The sequence below is a fragment of the Bidens hawaiensis genome, unplaced genomic scaffold (genome assembly GCF_021521415.1).
Source record: "Bidens hawaiensis isolate Kalapana, Puna unplaced genomic scaffold, B.hawaiensis_p1.1 tig00010127_1, whole genome shotgun sequence".
NCBI classification, from domain to species: Eukaryota; Viridiplantae; Streptophyta; class Magnoliopsida; order Asterales; family Asteraceae; genus Bidens; species Bidens hawaiensis.
In genome coordinates, this window is record NW_027491766.1 from 265,815 (window position 1) to 285,573 (window position 19,759).

A 19,759-nucleotide genomic window follows, 5' to 3' on the forward strand; every position below is an offset into this window, starting at 1 on the left:
CTTCTGGACTTCACAGTTTGGCCTTATCATCTGCTGCTTCATGCTAATACACTCCTTCATGGTGGCAAGAGGATTAGAGGATTTTCTTGATTGTTTGTAGGATAATTCAGTCATCCTAACGTCATTCATCCTCCTCTGCCTATTTGTTCTTTTAGATTCTGTGTATTCCAGCTTCCTTTTCTTGTTAAGTAAAGGAAAATCCCTTCCTAGATTGTTCTTTCAAGAACTTAGATAGATTGAAACAAACTCATATGCACGAAAACACATGTAGGTTACTTACGCTTCTCAAAATATACATCAAATTCTAAAAACAAAAATTACATTACTTAAAGAAATTTACATATTTAAAAGGCTGTCACATGGACATTACACATCAAATTCAAAAATAAAAACAAAAAAATATTTTATCGTCTTGGGCTTCCAACTTCATATTTTCTATCAAATTTGACTGCAGCTGCCTTCTGTTGAAATAGAGAGATCTCTCTGTTGTGAGGATGTTGAGATGAAAGATTCCATCTGATAATGTCATCAAGGTCTTCCACATTGAGATAATCTAGTTCTATGTCATGTTCAATGATCCCTAAGGCCGACCATTCTGAATTTCTCAAGATAAATTATTGAGTCTTTTGTTCATAGATTATCTTAGAAATTCTACCATTCTTTTGGACTTCACAGTTTGGCCTTATCATCTGCTGCTTCATGCTAATACACTCCTTCATGGTGGCAAGAGGATTAGAGGATTTTCTTCATTGTTTGTAGGATAATTCAGTCATCCTGACATCATTCATCCTCATCTGCCTATTGGTTCTTTTAGATTATGTGTATTCCAGCTTCCTTTTCTTGTTAAGTAAAGGAAATCCCTTCCTAGATTGTTCTTTCAAGAACATAGATAGTTCATTCCTTTGTTGTCCTGCTAGTCTGTTTCTATCCTGGTAATAATACAAGTGAAGCCTATCAAACTCCTCTAGTTGTTCCCTGTTGTAGTATTGAAAATCATTTTTGAACGAAATTGTCTTCAACTCACCACTTGACATAATAACTTTGAGAGTCTTTGTCCATGAGCCAAAATAAAGGTTCTCTGGTAGGTCCATATTTGAAAGTGGCCTTTGTTCTCTCTGTAGTCTTGACCTGGTTGTTAGAATAGGGACACTTACAGTGGAAACCTTTGATGTATATTGTCTTTTGGTTTGGGGTCTTCTCACATGCCCTTTAGCTTCATATAACTTCACAATCTCTTCTTTTCTCATCATCGTCATCATCCTCAAGTAGTCACCTCCTTTTTTAGAGAGAATTTTTATCATTTCCATTGTTTCTTTGTCAAATTGTTCACTTGGAGGAGATCTAGGTCTTTGTACTGGTTGTCTTTTAGGTCCACATTGTAACATCAGTCTTTTGTGTTCTTCTTCTACTTGCTCCTAGACCTTTTTGGTGTAAAACAGATCTTTCAATTGGGCTTGACCAAGATTATCAAATACACTTGTAGACATTCCTTTGTTCAACATGGCTTGCCTCAAGGTACTGATTTTTTCTGCATCTTCCCATGGCATAAGATTTTTCGTCAAATTAATCTCTAAGGGTTCGTTCTTCACTTCAGATTTCAAAGAAGGAGTTTGATTTGGTTATGCAGATTGGTATGATTCTTTCAACTCCTTCCTACACTTAGCAAGTTCTGACTTATATAATTCTTCCTTTTGAGTTTCAGTCAGCTTGCTAATCTCATCTCCTACCCCCTTGCTTCCATCAACCTTTCAAGAAGAGTTATTTTATCTTGTGACAATATCTTTCTTTCCTCCTTAGCCAGCCATACTCTTGCTCTATCAGCCTTTTCACTCCTTATTCTTTTTTCTTCCTCCTTTAGTTTCATATCCTTCATCCTTCTTTGTTTTCAGTGTTCTGCAGCAGCATCAGCCTCAGCTTGTAGTTTTTGTGAGACCTTTTTTAATTTTTCCTCCACTTCCTTCATGCACATAGAATCTACTCTTTCATAGTCAAATCCATGTTTAATCAAGAATTCACATTTACCCCCGAATCTACTAAAAATCTTGTCAGTTCAATTTTGTTAATTTGAGATTCTTCTTTCAACTCTCCTTTTCTCATCGTCTTCAATTTTTCTTTTGCGGTTTTGTATACATTTTCTAAGTATTCATAACTCATATGGCTTAGTTGTTTTTTAGAGAAATTATGGATCCTGAGAAAGTTCAGATAATGTTGTGTGAGCCTCTTCTTTTTATCTCTGATTTTTCTCAACTCCTCTATTTTCTTTTCAAACAATAAATCCAAATTTTCTTCACTCATCTCAGCCAATTCATCGAATCTTAATCCTTGGGCCATTAGACTTATGATCCTTGGATCTTCTCTTTTAAGTTGATCATGTTTGGCCTATATAATTTCCAAGTGAACATCAGTCAAGTTCACATGGGGAGAAGTATGTTCTTTTTCTTTGTCTTTTAGTTCATAACCCTCCTCCTCATCTTCTAAATCAGATAGATCATTTAAAGCATCAATCTGAGGTTCATTCCCCACATAATCTTCAGGTCTTATACTTTGTAAAGGGATAGTTATAATTGGTTCATCTATTTTACTTTCATTCATCCTTTGCCCTTGTCCTTTCTCTTTTTCTACTTTCATTCTACTCATCTTTTTCTACTTTCTCTTTCTTGTATATCTTAATTGATCAACTGGCCAACTTTTCTCATATAACTTTATCTCCTTCAATAAACTGATCATATGCTTTCTTGATTATTTCTTCTTGTATTGTTTTTGCATCAAGATCAGTCAGCAACTGCTTCTCAGGTTCTTCATTCAAAGGTTCAGTAGTGGGAGCATTTTGTTCAGGGATTTGTTCAGGAGTTTTGGGTTGTTGGAATTTATATATTACTAAGGCCAGAGCATTGTCTGCCTCCTCACCTGTAGCAATATCAGCAGTCCCTCAATAACCTCTTGTTCCACCTCCCCTTTCTGTTCATACAGTTTTTTTTTCAATTCATATTCTTCTAACCAAATCATTTGTTCCTCCATCTCCTTATCAGTTAAGAATATGTTTAGTATATCTCTCTGAATCCATTCACCAACAATCTTATCATATCTTTTTATCCCGTCCTCCACAACTTCATCCACAAATAAGGGTTCATCACTGGATTCTACTCTCTTTTGTTTCAAAGGTTGCAGCTGGCCCTCATGTTCAGCAACAACTTTACCTTTGGTCCTCCTCCTTTCTTCATCTGCATCCTCCATTCTAGATGGTCCAATGTCCCTTACCACAGTAGGTGGGAACTCATCTATTTCCCTCATTAAATCATCCATTGCTTCATTAACTTTTTTCTGCTTTTCTATCACAATTAAAGATTCAATATTGTCAAAATCTCCGTAGAATATTTCAAGATCAGAATCATCTTGATTTTTATCGTTATCATCTCCCACACTTACAACATCATCAATTCTCTCATCAATCACATTCTCAACTACACTTTCAACAATCATGTCGTCATTCACTTCAGCCTCATCATTTATCTCAACTTCATCCTCGTGCACATTCACATTAACCTTTCTCAGATTCAACAATAGTATTATCAACTCTCTTATCTACATTATAATCATAAGCAACATCATTAGATATATAAGCCTCCTAACCTGCATATCTGCCTCATCCTCCCTATCCTCATTTTTCTCCACACTATCATATAAATCTCCAATAATTTTCAAAGCATCATCAACATTCTCACTATCAGCAGGTATATTCTCTCCCTGTTTTGGTGCATATGAGGTCTTCTCAACCTCAACCACCAGGGTAAGAATTTTTAACAGTTCATGTTTCAGTTGTAGTTCCAATTCCTTGTTCCTCTCTTTCCAAGTTGAATTTTCATTTCTTAGATCACAGTTTTGAATGATAAGATCAAAATTTCTTTTAAAAATGGCATGAGTTGAGTTTGGGGAAATATGGTAAGTATCAGAAGATTCAGATGATTGTGATGGTATAGGTTGATGGTTTGGGCTTTGGATATTATTGTTACTTGAGCTAGGTAATGGGTTGATTGTTTGGATAAGCCGTGTTTGGCTTTGGGTAGGGGGGATAGAGATGTTTCAGTTTGTTCAAAGTTTATGAAATGTGTTGGTGATTGGTATGGTGTATTGGGATGGTCTATTAGATGGTATGGGATCATTTCTGGGATGTAAGGTTCTGGGCCAGGGTAAGTTTGGTTTTGGTTTTGGGATTCAATTTCAGGTTGGGTTTGAGTTGGTTGGGAAATAGGTGGTGATGGAATGCATGGTTCATAGGTTTGGGAATAAAGAGTTGTGAAGGTATATATGGCTCATGGGTTTGGTCTTGGGGTGGTGAATAGAATGGTGGTGAAATAGGTGGTGTAGAAACAACATTTTCCAAGGTCATATCATTTTCATTTGTTATAGTTTCATTCAAAACTTCATTCTCCTCATCTCTCTCAACACCTCATTCAATAACAACATTTTCTTCCTCCAGCACATCATCGCCCCCTTCATCATTATCATCTTCAGAATCAGTATCTTCATCCTCCTCATCACTGCTCACCCTCGGTGATGCAGGAACCTCCATAAATTCCACTTCATTGTCCACCAACCACGGAAGGATATCATATTCCACTTCTGGATTAAAATGGCTAGTGGGACCCAATTTGTTAATACTTTTAAATACATTGGGGTCCTGTAGAACATGTGTAATCCCGGATGTTAGAAGGTCAGGGTGCAAAATAGTGAATATGATATAAAGAAACCGAGGATACATCAAGAATCAATCGTTTTCGTCCTTCCTCAAGTTGACTACCAACCCTTCGAAAATCATTCTTGAAAAATTGAATGGGCGATCGTATACAACAGCAACAATGGCAGTTGAGATCTCACGGCTCATCAGGGTCCATGTTTCAATTAAACACATAAGTTTACTCGAAACTCATACACAAAGCATATTTAGACACATTCATATAAAACATTCATCTAGTATGATCGGATGAGTTGAACATCTAATAAAACACCTAAGTTTACTTGAAAGTTCAAAATCATCAAAGTTTACTCGAAAGTATATAATTAGACATATTCATAGCAAAAAAGTATCAAGTATGCTCGAATGAGTTAAACTTCAAATAAAGCACCTAAGTTTTTTATAAAGTTCCAAAGCATCAAAGTTTAATCGAAAGTACATAATCAAACATATTCAGAGTGAAAAGGAAACACGTTTTGACTTAAACCTTACTTTAAACAGTTTTTCCTTTTTAGGTTCAAAGTTTAAGAGAAAATGGTGTATAATGAGATAAAATTACAGTAAAAATCATTTCAAATCCCTTTCTCTTTTATGAAAAGATCTCAACATGTGATCCTATTGATTAAGTCACCTTTCAGTTATTCATTCTCAGCATTATTATGACAAATTAGACAAGTTAATAGCAGGTAATTACTTAGCATGAATTTCATTACTTTGGTGATATGTTTAAGGTTCAATTAGTTGCAGAATACATAAATGGATAATATTTTTTGCACTATGATGTTCCATATCTATTCTCCAGGCTTATTTGGTTCTCTAGATCACCCCAAATTGACTTCAACCTCCTGATATTTGGTCAAAATATTTTATGACTGATATAATGCTAAATGTTTATGTTTCCCGTGTATATTTTATTTAATATTTTAATAGTTTGTGTTCGTTTTTAGTCGAGATTTGTATGCTACTAACACTTTTATGTTTTGTAGGCATTGGAAGTTGATCGTGATAAAAAAAGGACGAAAAACGAAAGAGTAAAACGGAGATCCGGAACGCGTCAAGAAGGATCAGAACAGTGAACTGGTCAGACCGGGCCGGTCTGACCAGCCTCCTTGGTGGGACACGCCGTGCCGAGCGTCCAGGTGCCCATCTCCTAGTCACGCGGCGCCTAGGAGTACCTGATGGGTTTTATTTCATTTTTGTTACATGTTGGGCCTTGTTTTGGGTATTTAACATCTTTCACTTAATGTAACACCCCGTAACCGCAGCGTAAACGTAAACGGGATGCAACAGACACATCTGATATCAACAGCATTGCTTATAAAGAAAACACCACTACATTAATTCACATCATATTACATTGTTCCGTGTTTAGTTATCGTCTAGGCGACAACACATAAGTTTTACCAATAGTACATTAACATATTTAATACAAAATGATCACTAAGCTTCCACAAAAGCACACATCATCAAGCATGTAGCACTTATTCCAGTTTGGGAGTACTTAGAAAGCATGTAAAGAAAACGGGTCAACTACGAATAGTTGGTGAGTTTCACTAATTTAAGCAACAGTGACAAATCATTATAATAATCATATATTAGCGATGTAATTATGCTGAGCCCACAAGTGAAACCTCTGACTATCACACACAACCCCCGTGGCATATCCCCCGCCCACGGACCTGCCCCAAACCGCTATGTCTAACATTACATAGCAAAATATATATCAACAACAAAATAGACATGTGCAACTGGCTGGGAAACATCAGCAAATCCATGCCGGACCAGTTGGGTTTGTCAGACCAATAGTACTATCCACACTCTACCGGCTTTCAGTTAATCACTCGTGTTCCGGGGCCTTACAATGTTAGCAACTCAGACAATTACCATCTTAGTACATTTCCGTACGATTCCCGTACAATAAATTATATATAAATCCACGCAAATCCATGCGTTCAGTATGTATTTAAACATTTCCATAATAACATGCTTTCCGCCCCGGGAAAATATTTAAAAACAATTCAGAAAAAAAAGGGGCTCGTGAAACTCACCTTAACGTAAGCAAGCAGTAACACAATACACAGCTACTAACCCGGATCTGTAATAAGATCCCTAAATTTGTTACTATTCAATCATTATTAATATAACTTTAACCGTGTTAACCGGTACATCTGGGGACACTGTTAACCCAGTACTGTAACCGTTCCGGGGGCAATGTTAACCCAGAAACACTTCTCAGGACTCAGATTGTGATATCGTTTAGAGTTCACTTGTCAAAATTACTAATGGTTTGTTTTCCCTGTTTTGCGTGTCTAGCACGGTTATCTGTTTTTACGTTTCAAACATGAGTTTGGTCACACACGACCCGAAAATAGTGGTTGATTGATAATTATATTAAAGATGTGAAATTAGAGTTCGGTTTAGTCGCCCCGTTTGGCCGCGGGACCCGTTTCCGTCTTTAGCGCACCGGAAACTGTTAAATCGGGTAAAAATTACTCAAATCATCCGAATTATTTTCGGATGATTTATTTTTACTTGTTAACTTAGTTATATGAAAATAGTCCATTTTTAGGGTTTTTATACACCAGTCAGCTCGCTTATGCGAACTTTACCAGTTTACGCGTTTTAAGCTTTAAAAGTTTGTATTTGCACCAATAATTATCCGTTTAGTCTCGGATCTTGAAATTTTGCACAAATCACTTTTTGACAGTGGGGAATTTTATAAAAATATTTTCAGAATTAATTTTTATATTTAAAATTTATTTATCTATTTTTAAACACCATTTAAACACTAAATATGTCGTAAATACCAAACGATCTTAGAAAAATACCAAAATTTTCCGGATGACCCCTGCCATCCACATAGTCCCCTGTAATTTTTCCAGAACCAAAATCTCATTTTACATGCCATTTTCACTAAAACCGAGCTAGAAAACCCTAGAACTCGTTTAACCGAAAAGCCTACTTAGACTTCTCCAACTGACCTCAAATTTTGTGTGTGACTTATACATGTTATAAAAAGCTTATCTGGAAGTTTCCAGAATTTTTCATGATATTTAACTATTTTTCACCATTTTTGGCCAAAACCGAGCATTAAATTCACCAAATATTCATCCTTTGTCCAAAAATTACCAAAAATTCACAGAACTCATATTTTCATATATCTAACACCTCTGTAAAATTTCATGACCTAACTCTAAACGAGTCACAATCTGTCCAAAACTTAATCATCACACAAAAACCGAACTACCTTGTGTTTCTAGCTTCAAATCGCAAGGATCTCGCTTTCTAGCCTTTGCTATCAACTAGATACAACACCTACAAGCACAATAACACCACACCAAGCAAGTTACACCCACAATCAAGCCATTTCTTTCATGGTTTCGGTTATGATATAAAACAAAGATTTAAACCGTAAAAATTCGTTTTTGGTTCGTTTTACTCCTTTCTTGGACCAAGATCCCTTGAATAACCCGTATACATCACTTGATCATGCAAGAATCGGTTTCATCTCGGGTTTTCACCCTTTTTCACTTGAAACCTCATTTTCTTGCAATTAGATTCGAGAAACGAAGATGAACACGTAAATAACACGATTTTACCTCGATTTTCTTGTTCAAATTTTTGGATTTTAGGGTCTTAAGTTGAGAGAGAAGAAGGATTTGTTGAATGTTTGCTAGAAAAAAGAATAAGGATAAGGGGTTTTACCCCCCTTATTCCGATCGGAGCACTCAAGGGGGTGGGGTGGGACCCACTCCTCCAATCTTAGCCACATATTCCGATTTCTGTAATCTGGATAATGTTTTGGATAATCTGGTTCAGTTCGTTTTTCGGTTGAACGTTTAATTCTGCTTAAAACGAGGCTAAAACGGTCGTTTTCGGCTTAAAAAATGAAATTTATATAAAACCGATTTAAAAACTTTAAAAACTTAAACCATGACATTTATTGTCTTAAAACATCATATTATTAATAATTACGCATCTTTTTCGGCTCGATCGATCGTCTCTTGCTTGGTTTGGTACCAAAGGTTTCGTTTAACGTACCGACGTACCATTAAATCGAAATTCTTTTTCTGTGACGTACTTTACTTATCCCGAAGCATTAATGCTTCGTAAAATCACTAAATATCATATATCCCGTCTATAATGTAATCCTCGATTCATTCGGGCTTCAATAACCGTTAATCGGTTAATCGTATTTCCAATACGATTAACTGTATAATCGAGTATAATTCGTACTGTGAATCATACATACTCGTATAAACACATTATAATTCATATATTCAGTATTAAATAACACATAAATAGTATATACCGGTTAGGGTATACCTGATTTTGCCGGAATCGTTACATTCTCCCCCCCCCCCCGTAAAAGAAATTTCGTCCTCGAAATTTTACGCGTCGACTACTTCCTTTTGAGGAAATAGATAGGGGTATTTCTTCCGGAATTCGTCCTTTCGTTCCCATGTATATTCTGGGCCTCGTTGCGAATTCCATCTAACTTTGACCAACGAAATCTTATTGTGTCTAAGTTGCTTGATTTTCCTGTCTACTATTTCTATGGGTTCCTCTACGAAATTGAGCTTATCACTTATTTGGACACCCTCTAAAGGTAACACCGATGTCTCATCCGCCAGACATCTTTTCAATTTCGACACGTGAAACACGTTGTGTACTGCACTCAGTTCATCGGGTAGTTCTAATCGGTATGCTACGGGACCGATTTTTGCAGTAATATTAAATGGTCCAATATATCTCGGGGCTAACTTCCCCGCCTTTCCAAATCTGACTACACCCTTCTAAGGTGATACCTTCAAATACACTTTATCACCTTTCTCAAACGACAACGGTTTTTTACGGGTATCGGCATAACTCTTCTGCCGATCCCGCGCGGCCTTCAGATTGTTCCTAATTTCAAGGATTTTGCTGGTCGTTTCCTGGACCAGGTCTGATCTAATAACCTGAGTGTCGCCCACTTCAGTCCAGCAGAGTGGTGATCGGCACTTCCGACCATACAATGCTTCGTAAGGCGCTGCCTTTATACTGCTATGGTAACTGTTATTATAGGAAAATTCAACGAGTGGGAGATGTTGATCCCAATTTCCCTTAAAATCCAGTACGCATGCACGAAGCAAATCCTCCAGGGTTTGGATGGTCCTCTCAGACTGACCATCGGTCTGAGGGTGGTAAGCTGTGCTTAGATCAATGCGCGTTCCCAGCGCTTCTTGCACAGCTTGCCAAAGATTGGAGGTGAAATGGCTATCCCGATCGGAGATGATTGAGATGGGTATCCCATGACGAGACACAATTTCATTTATATAAATCTGCGCAAGTCTCTCTGTGTTATAATTATTTCTAATCGGGATAAAATGTGCCGATTTGGTTAATCGATCCACGATTACCCAAATTGCATCATGTCCTCGGGACGTTTTAGGAAGATGTGTTACAAAATCCATCGTGATTTGCTCCCACTTCCATTCGGGAATTTCTGGTTGTTGTAACATCCCCGAGGGTTTCTGGTGCTCCGCCTTAACTCTCGCACAAGTCGTACACTTACCGACATACGTTGCGATATCCTTTTTCATACCCGGCCACCAGTAGAACTCCTTCACATCCTTGTACATCTTATCCGATCCCGGATGTATGGAATATTTCGATCTATGCGCTTCGTCCATGATTAATTCACGAAGGTCATGGAGGGTCGGGATCCAAATCCGATTTTTGAAATAGAGAATTTCGTCCACGCGCGGTTCGAAATTCTTCTCATTGCCGTAAAGTCCCTCCTTTTCCAATTGTTCCTCTTTCAACGCCTCACGTTGAGCGACTCGAATCAGGTCCGAAAGGTTCAACTGGACTATCATCCCCAGTGCTCGCACTCGCAATGGCTTAACCCGATCTTTCCTACTCAAGGCATCGGCTACGACGTTAGCCTTGCCGGGGTGATAACGGATGTCACAGTCATAATCACTTAACAACTCGACCCATCTTCGTTGCCTCATATTCAGTTCTTTCTGATCGAATATGTGCTGCAAACTTTTATGATCGGTGAATATGGTGCACTTCGTACCGTAGAGATAATGTCTCCAGATTTTAAGTGCGAATATAACCGCTCCCAGTTCTAAGTCGTGAGTAGTATAATTTTTCTCGTGTACTTTTAACTGTCGGGAAGCATAGGCTATAACCTTATTATTCTGCATCAATACGCATCCTAACCCTCTACGCGATGCGTCACAATACGCGACAAAACCATCGTCTCCATCGGGGAGACTTAAAATCGGCGCTTGGCACAATTTTTGCTTTAACGTTTGAAACGCCGTCTCCTGCTCTTCTCCCCATTCATACTTTCGATCCTTTTGAGTCAGGAGAGTTAAAGGTTGGGCGATGCTGGAAAAGTTCTCTATGAATCGACGATAATATCCAGCTAAGCCTAAGAATTGGCGGATTTCCTTTGGCGTTTTAGGCGCTTGCCAATTCTTAATTGCTTCAATATTACTCGGATCAACGTGTATTCCTTGATGGTTTACAACGTGACCGAGGAATTGCACTTCTTGTAACCAGAAGTTACACTTGGAGAATTTTGCATACAACTTCTCCTGATTCAGAAGCTCTAAAATTATTCTTAAGTGTTGCTCGTGCTCTTCTTTACTTTTCGAGTAAATCAGAATATCGTCAATAAACACGATGACGAATTTGTCGAGATAGGGTTTACAGACTCGATTCATGAGGTCCATGAACACTGTCGGCGCATTTGTTAGCCCGAAAGGCATAACTAAGAACTCGTAATGGCCGTAGCGAGTCCGGAATGCGGTTTTTGGGATATCTTCTTCCTGAATTCTAACCTGATGGTATCCCGATCTAAGATCGATTTTTGAGAAATAGCTCGCACCTTGCAGCTGGTCAAACAGATCATCAATTCGAGGAAGAGGGTACCTATTTTTGATTGTTAACTTGTTCAGCTCCCTGTAATCAATGCACATTCTAAGACTCCCGTCCTTCTTTTTCACGAATAATACAGGTGCACCCCACGGGGAATGACTAGGACGTATAAATCCTTTATCCAACAATTCTTGCAACTGATTGGATAATTCTTGCATCTCAGACGGTGCAAGTCGGTAGGGTGCTTTAGCAACAGGGCCAGCTTGAGGTAATAAATCGATTCTGAATTCGACCTGTCGGGTTGGCGGTAATCCAGGAAGTTCTTCTGGGAAAACTTGTGGAAATTCGCGTACCACCGGGATATCATCCACCCGTTTCTCCTCAGAATCTGTGGCCATCAAACTCGCTAGATATGCCACGCATCCCTGTCGTATATATTTTAACACTTTGAGGTGGGATATAAATGGTATCATTGTGCCCGACTTCTCTCCTTGCACTAACACCTCTTCGTCATCCGACACCCGGATCTTGACGATTTTCTTTTCACAGTTTATTTCTACTTTGTTACGTGCTAACCAATCTATTCCCACTATCACGTCAAAACTACCTAATTCTACCGGTAATAAGTCAATCAGGAAGGATTGATCGTTCAGAATAAAAGGGCAATTCCGAACTATCTGATTAACTATCATGGTTTTACCGTTAGCGACTTCTACGGTATAAGGTTCTATGGGTTCACTAATCGGAAGGTTTGCTATCGATAGGAATTTAACAGAAACAAAACTTCTATCGGCGCCTGTATCAAATAATACAGAAGCGTAATGATCAGAGACGAGGAATGTACCTGTCACTACGCTGGGGTCCTGGGGTGCTTCGTTCGCCCCCATCACAAATGCTCGACCTCTCGCCGGATTGGACGACGATGCCTGACCCATGGTTTGCCTCCCATTCCCTCCCTGGTTCAGTTTCGGACAGTTTCTCTTGAAGTGATCTGTGCTGCCGCATTCAAAGCAAGCACGGCTGGTGGTCATCATTTGGTTTCCTTGTGGGTATTGTTGTTGGGCTGGTTGGGTCCTAAATGGCTGCGCACGGATAGGTTGCGGTTGTCGATTCAGATTGTTCAGGTTTGTCCTACAACTCGGTGCGTAGTGCCCATTCCTGCCACACCGATGGCACACTACCCCCTGCACTCGCCACCATGCTGGTAACCGCATTTTCCACACCTAGGAAACGTCCTTGTCTGCGGTTCCTGCCTTCCGCCTGAACTAGTCATGGCGTAGTTCTGAGCAGCGGGCCTAGCACGTTTATCTTGCTGCTTCCCCTGGGTCCTATTATCATACGTACCTCGCTTTCCCCCAGCAGACTCTCCTGCCACCTTCAGTGACCCACTCCTCACGAAATCGTATGTGACAATACCAGCTTGCGTCACCGCACCCTCAAACGTCTGGTGTCCCCCAGCGTTGACTATACTCCTTACTACTGGGGTTAGTCCCCATATATAACGCTCAACCCTCTTTGACTCCGGGGTGACCAACCACGGCACCAATCGTGACAACTCATTAAATCGGTTCGTATAACCCAAGTGGTCTGCCCCCTGCATCTCCAGGTTCCACAATTCGTTTTCTAACTTCTGCAGTTCGTTTTTCGGGCAGAAATGTTCCAGCACAAGGGCCTTGAGTTCTGCCCAGGTCATGCGGTTTGTCGCTACCTGACCGCGAGTCTGCACTATTGTGTTCCACCTTGTCAAGGCATGGTCCGTGAACGTACATGTAGCATACTTAACAACATAATCCTCAGGGCAGTTACTGATGTTCACAACCGACTCTATTTTCTCAATCCACTTAACCAACCCATTTGGTCCCTCCGACCCGCTAAATTCTAGGGGCTTGCACAACATAAAATCTTTGATTGAACACCCCTTTGTTGCAGGATTCGGTTCAGTGCGGTTCGTTTCCACACTAGGTATAGGGCCATTACTGTCTGTAACGACCACCCTAGGCGGTGCGTCATTACTCGGAATCGGGTTATCGTTCGGTGGAGGATTAACATTTTGTTCCCCAACATTATTGGTGGTCGTTTGATTGCTCGCAGGGTCCGGATTGGTCGTATTGTTAATACTGGCGGCGATGCGCGATACTATATCCGGTATCGCCGCCTCTAACTGTCGAGCAATCAGACGACTCACATCCACTTCTGACATTTGAGCTGACCGTTTTGGTGCCATTCTACACAACATTAAGAAAAATACATATAATTAATACAAATTCCAATCTCGATACACAACACATATTCCATTCATTAATAAACATTAGTACATTTTACATAAACATCAGTACATAGATTAAGTTTTCATACATCAGTCCTACATCCGCATCATTTCGACATAACCCGCTATGGGTCAGTGCTTGAATGATACATCAAGAGTATCTACAATGACATCCCCAATCGACCCCTTATGGGCTAGTGGCTGTACTATAACTACCCAAGATTCACTCTATGTTAGCATCGCCACTAACTGCTTACACAGAGTATCAAAAAGCGGACCCTGACTACTACCACCCTAACATAACTAAACATGGTGGTATACCAACCACACCAACACTGCCACCATCACCACTAACACCGCCATCAAACCCCGGATCCGTGTCTCCATCCGGTCAATCATCCACTGGGAGTATGCGTCCTCCCTCCTCAGCTGAGCGATCGCATACTGGCTGTCCAGTATGCAGTCCGCCAAGTGATTCCTCCTCTGGATACCCACCGTCAAGGCGGTGGTGTGCTCATTCATCTGCTCGGTGAGCACTCGGAGCCATGCAGCCTCGGTGGAGGGACGCTCATCCCTCTCCAGCCTAGGGGTACCCCACACGGGTGGAGGCACAGGCTCAGGCTGGGGGCGGGAGGACTCGCCCCTGTGGTAAGTGGGTCTGGGTGGGGTAAAGGTAGGTGGACATAAGGGGCACTGATCCCCGCCGTGAGGCGGGGACTGGGTCTGGGAGGGGTAGGGGTGACCTGTGGTGCGGGTGGGGTGGGGGATCTGGCAACCCTAGTAGGGAAGGACAAGCTAGCACTCCTACGGCTAGTCTCACTAGGCTCAGTGCTGGATGCTAAGCGTAAGCTCCTAGAGTCCCCGGAACTGGTCTCCACCGGGTCCTCCTCCACTGACAGACTTTGTGATCTCGACATCCTTACCTGTACACAAGTTAGCAAATATATAGTACCTTCCATAATGTAAATCATAATTAAATTAATATACACATACTTATACAACTTTGTCACACAAAAATATTATCATTTACTTACACATATGTTGCCGATTTTACCTATTAATGTTCCCCGTGACTTCCCCTGAATTCCCTCATGCGGACAAGTATGTTATTATGTTCCGGACCATAATAACTCACTTGTCCATCCAAGTTCATCCAGATCTCATCACTATAATTTATTAGTTGATATTCAGATCCTATAATACTTGAGCTACTGTTATATTTTAGGCATCTTTTAAAGACATCCTAATTCTTTTATAACCAATGGCTCTGATACCAAGTTCTGTAACACCCCGTAACCGCAGCGGAAACGTAAACGGGATGCAACAGACACGTCTGATATCAACAACATTGCTTATAAAGAAAACACCACTACATTAATTCACATCATATTACATTGTTCCGTGTTTAGTTATCGTCTAGGCGACAGCACATAAGTTTTACCAATAGTACATTAACATATTTAATACAAAATGATCACTAAGCTTCCACAAAAGCACGCATCATCAAGCATGTAGCACTTATTCCAGTTTGGGAGTACCTAGAAAGCATATAAAGAAAACGGGTCAACTACGAATAGTTGGTGAGTTTCACTAATTTAAACAACAGTGACAAATCATTATAATAATCATATATTAGCGATGTAATTATGCTGAGCCCACAAGTGAAACCTCTGACTATCACACACAACCCCCGTGGCATATCCCCCGCCCACGGACCTGCCCCAAACCGCTATGTCTAACATTACATAGCAAAATATATATCAACAACAAAATAGACATGTGCAACTGGTTGGGAAACATCAGCAAATCCATGCCGGACCAGTTGTGTTTGTCAGACCAATAGTACTATCCACACTCTACCGGTTTTCAGTTAATCACTCGTGTTCCGGGGCCTTACAATGTTAGCAACTCAGACAATTACCATCTTAGTACATTTCCGTACGATTCCCGTACAATAAATTATATATAAATCCACGCAAATCCATGCGTTCAGTATGTATTTAAACATTTCCATAATAACATGCTTTCCGCCCCGGGAAAATATTTAAAAACAATTCAGAAAAAAAAGGGGCTCGTGAAACTCACCTTAACGTAAGCAAGCAGTAACACAATACACAGCTACTAATCCGGATCTGTAATAAGATCCCTAAATTCGTTACTATTCAATCATTATTAATATAACTTTAACCGTGTTATCCGGTACATCTGGGGACACTGTTAACCCAGTACTGTAACCGTTCCGGGGGCAATGTTAACACATAAACACTTCTCAGGACTCAGATTGTGATATCGTTTAGAGTTCACTAGTCAAAATTACTAATGGTTTGTTTTCCCTGTTTTGCGTGTCTAGCAAGGTTATCTGTTTTTACGTTTCAAACATGAGTTTGGTCACACACGACCCAAAAATAGTGGTTGATTGATAATTTAATTAAAGATGTGAAATTAGAGTTCGGTTTAGTCGCCCCGTTTGGCCGCGGGACCCGTTTCCGTCTTTAGCGCACCGGAAACTGTTAAATCGGGTAAAAATTACTCAAATCATCCGAATTATTTTCGGATGATTTATTTTTACTTGTTAACTTAGTTATATGAAAATTGTCCATTTTTAGGGTTTTTATACACCAGTCTGCTCGCTTATGCGAACTTTACCAGTTTACGCGTTTTAAGCTTTAAAAGTTTGTTTTTGCACCAATAATTATCCGTTTAGTCTCGGATCTTGAAATTTTGCACAAATCACTTTTTGATAGTGGGGAATTTTATAAAAATATTTCCAGAATTAATTTTTATATTTAAAATTTATTTATCTATTTTTAAACACCATTTAAACACTAAATATGTCGTAAATATCAAACGATCTTAGAAAAATACCAAATTTTTCCTGGATGACCCCTGCCATCCACATAGTCCCCTGTAATTTTTCCAGAACCAAAATCTCATTTTACATGCCATTTTCACTAAAACCGAGCTAGAAAACCCTAGAACTCGTTTAACCGAAAATCCTACTTAGACTTCTCTAATTCACCTCAAATTTTGTGTGTGACTTATACATGTTATAAAAAGATTATCTGGAATTTTCCAGAATTTTTCATGATATTTAACTATTTTTCACCATTTTTGGCCAAAACCGAGCATTAAATTCACCAAATATTCATCCTTTGTCCAAATATTACCAAAAATTTACAGAACTCATATTTTCATATATCTAACATCTCTGTAAAATGTCATGACCTAACTCTAAACGAGTCACAATCTATCCAAAACTTAATCATCACACAAAAACCGAACTACCTTGTGTTTCTAGCTTCAAATCGCAAGGATCTCGCTTTCTAGCCTTTGCTATCAACTAGATACAACACCTACAAGCACAATAACACCACACCAAGAAAGTTACACCCACAATCAAGCCATTTCTTTCATGGTTTCGGTTATGATATAAAACAAAGATTTAAACCGTAAAAATTCGTTTTTGGTTCGTTTTACTCCTTTCTTGGACCAAGATCCCTTGTATAACCCGTATACATCACTTGATCATGCAAGAATCAGTTTCATCTCGGGTTTTCCCCCTTTTTCACTTGAAACCTCATTTTCTTGCAATTAGATTCGAGAAACGAAGATGAACACGTAAATAACACGATTTTACCTCGGTTTTCTTGTTCAAATTTCTGGATTTTAGGGTCTTAAGTTGAGAAAGAAGAAGGATTTGTTGAATGTTTGCTAGAAAACAGAATAAGGATAAGGGGTTTTACCCCCCTTATTCCGATCGGAACACTCAAGGGGGTGGGGTGGGACCCACTCCTCCAATCTTAGCCACATATTCCGATTTCTGTAATCTGGATAATGTTTTGGATAATCTGGTTTAGTTCGTTTTTCGGTTAAACGTTTAATTCGGCTTAAAACGAGGCTAAAACGGTCGTTTTCGGCTTAAAAAATGAAATTTATATAAAATCGATTTAAAAACTTTAAAAACTTAAACCATGACATTTATTGTCTTAAAACATCATATTATTAATAATTACACATCTTTTTCGGCTCGATCGATCGTCTCTTGCTTGGTTTGGTACTAAAGGTTTCGTTTAACGTACCGACGTACCATTAAATCGAAATTCTTTTTCTGTGCCGTACTTTACTTATCCCGAAGCTTTAATGCTTCGTAAAATCACTAAATATCATATATCCCGTCTATAATGTAATCCTCGATTCATTCGGGCTTCAATAACCGTTAATCGGTTAATCGTATTTCCAATACGATTAACTGTATAATCGAGTATAATTCGTACTGTGAATCATACATACTCGTATAAACACATTATAATTCATATATTCAGTATTAAATAACACATAAATAGTATATACCGGTTAGGGTATACCTGATTTTGCCGGAATCGTTACACTTAAACCTGAACAAAACCTGAAGCCACCGGCCGAATTTGGAGTTCTTTGGAGCATATTTTCGAGTTTTGTGGTGATTTTGAAGGCAAGAGGATAGTCGGTGAAAAGTTACACATTCACGTTTGGAGATTTCGGGTTTTATCGCCTTTAATATTCGTTATTTAGATTTTCACCATGTTTTTAGTTTTAATTGTTTTGTTTGATTTAGACATTATGATGTTAGGGTAAACTCCATAAACTACCTAGGTCGTGATGAACCTTAGTTCTGTTTGATTTTGTTTGGATTTCTTTTCTTTATGGATTTTACGTTCCTAAGTAAATTGTTAAGTTTGAGTTAATTGATGCGTTTGATTGCTTGGTTTTGCTTACTTGGATTTATTGTTTCACATTTCCCTTGTTGATTGTTTCATAGGATAGGGTTTTGTTAGGTTATTTACTGTGTTTTCTTGACTAGTTTGTGATTAATATCGATTAAAATCATAGAAACAATAAAATCAATTAAATAGATAAAAGTGAGCTGCTAGCCTAGAAAGCTGTAAGGTGATAGGCTATTGATATATCTTTGTTTGTCAGGATTGCTAGATTTAGTTCTTCGTAAGGAGTCCGTCTAGGTTTGATTGTCAATTTAGTCTATTAAGTTAATTGAGTCAGGTTTGCTATCTTTGATTTCCGCGCTGTAAGGTAGGTTTTCGTCATAAAGATACTTAGACATAAATTATTAAATAACCGTAAGGAAGTTTAATTCATAAAAACTGGTGAGTCTTAAAACTTGTTTGAAATCTATAGGCGTCTTCTAGAAGTTCAAGGGTCCTGTTCGTGTTTTCTGTCAAGGGTCTATTTCATGATCCCAGTTCCATAACTTGAGTTTCTCATTTAATTAATAACTGTAACTTTGGGATTCTAGCCTAGGTAGTTATATTTATCATCTGAATAAATCTACGTGTTCTTAATTATTTATTAGTTTAAAGTAATTAGGTTTAAGTTTTATATTAATTTAATTAGTTTTAAGGTTATGATTATGTTTTATTATTATTATATTAATTAGGTTTAGGGTTTTATTAATTTATTATTAGTTTAATAATTAGTTAATTAAAGTAATCATTATCAAGTTTTAATTATTAGTTAATTACTTATTTAGAGTTTTAATTAATTAGTTTAATAAATCCCCCTCAAATATTATTAATAAACAGTCGTGTCTTGTAGTTGAGTCTTGTTTGCTAGTTTCGAAATTTAAAGAGTCTCGTGGGTTTGATATCCGGACTTACTTAGCTGTACTAGAGTCGACCGGTTCACTTGCCGGTTAGTAGTTTAAGGGTCTAAAGTATCACTTAGTGTCTATATTAGTATAATTTTAGTTAATAATTATTTGACTACTTTTAGCACATCACTGACAGAACATTTATAAAGGTTCTTAATAATTCAAATTTTCAAAACTTTTCAGGCACTTGAGGTTGAACGTTGGACTTACTTGCCACGCAATACGGAATTACAAGCCTTTCACT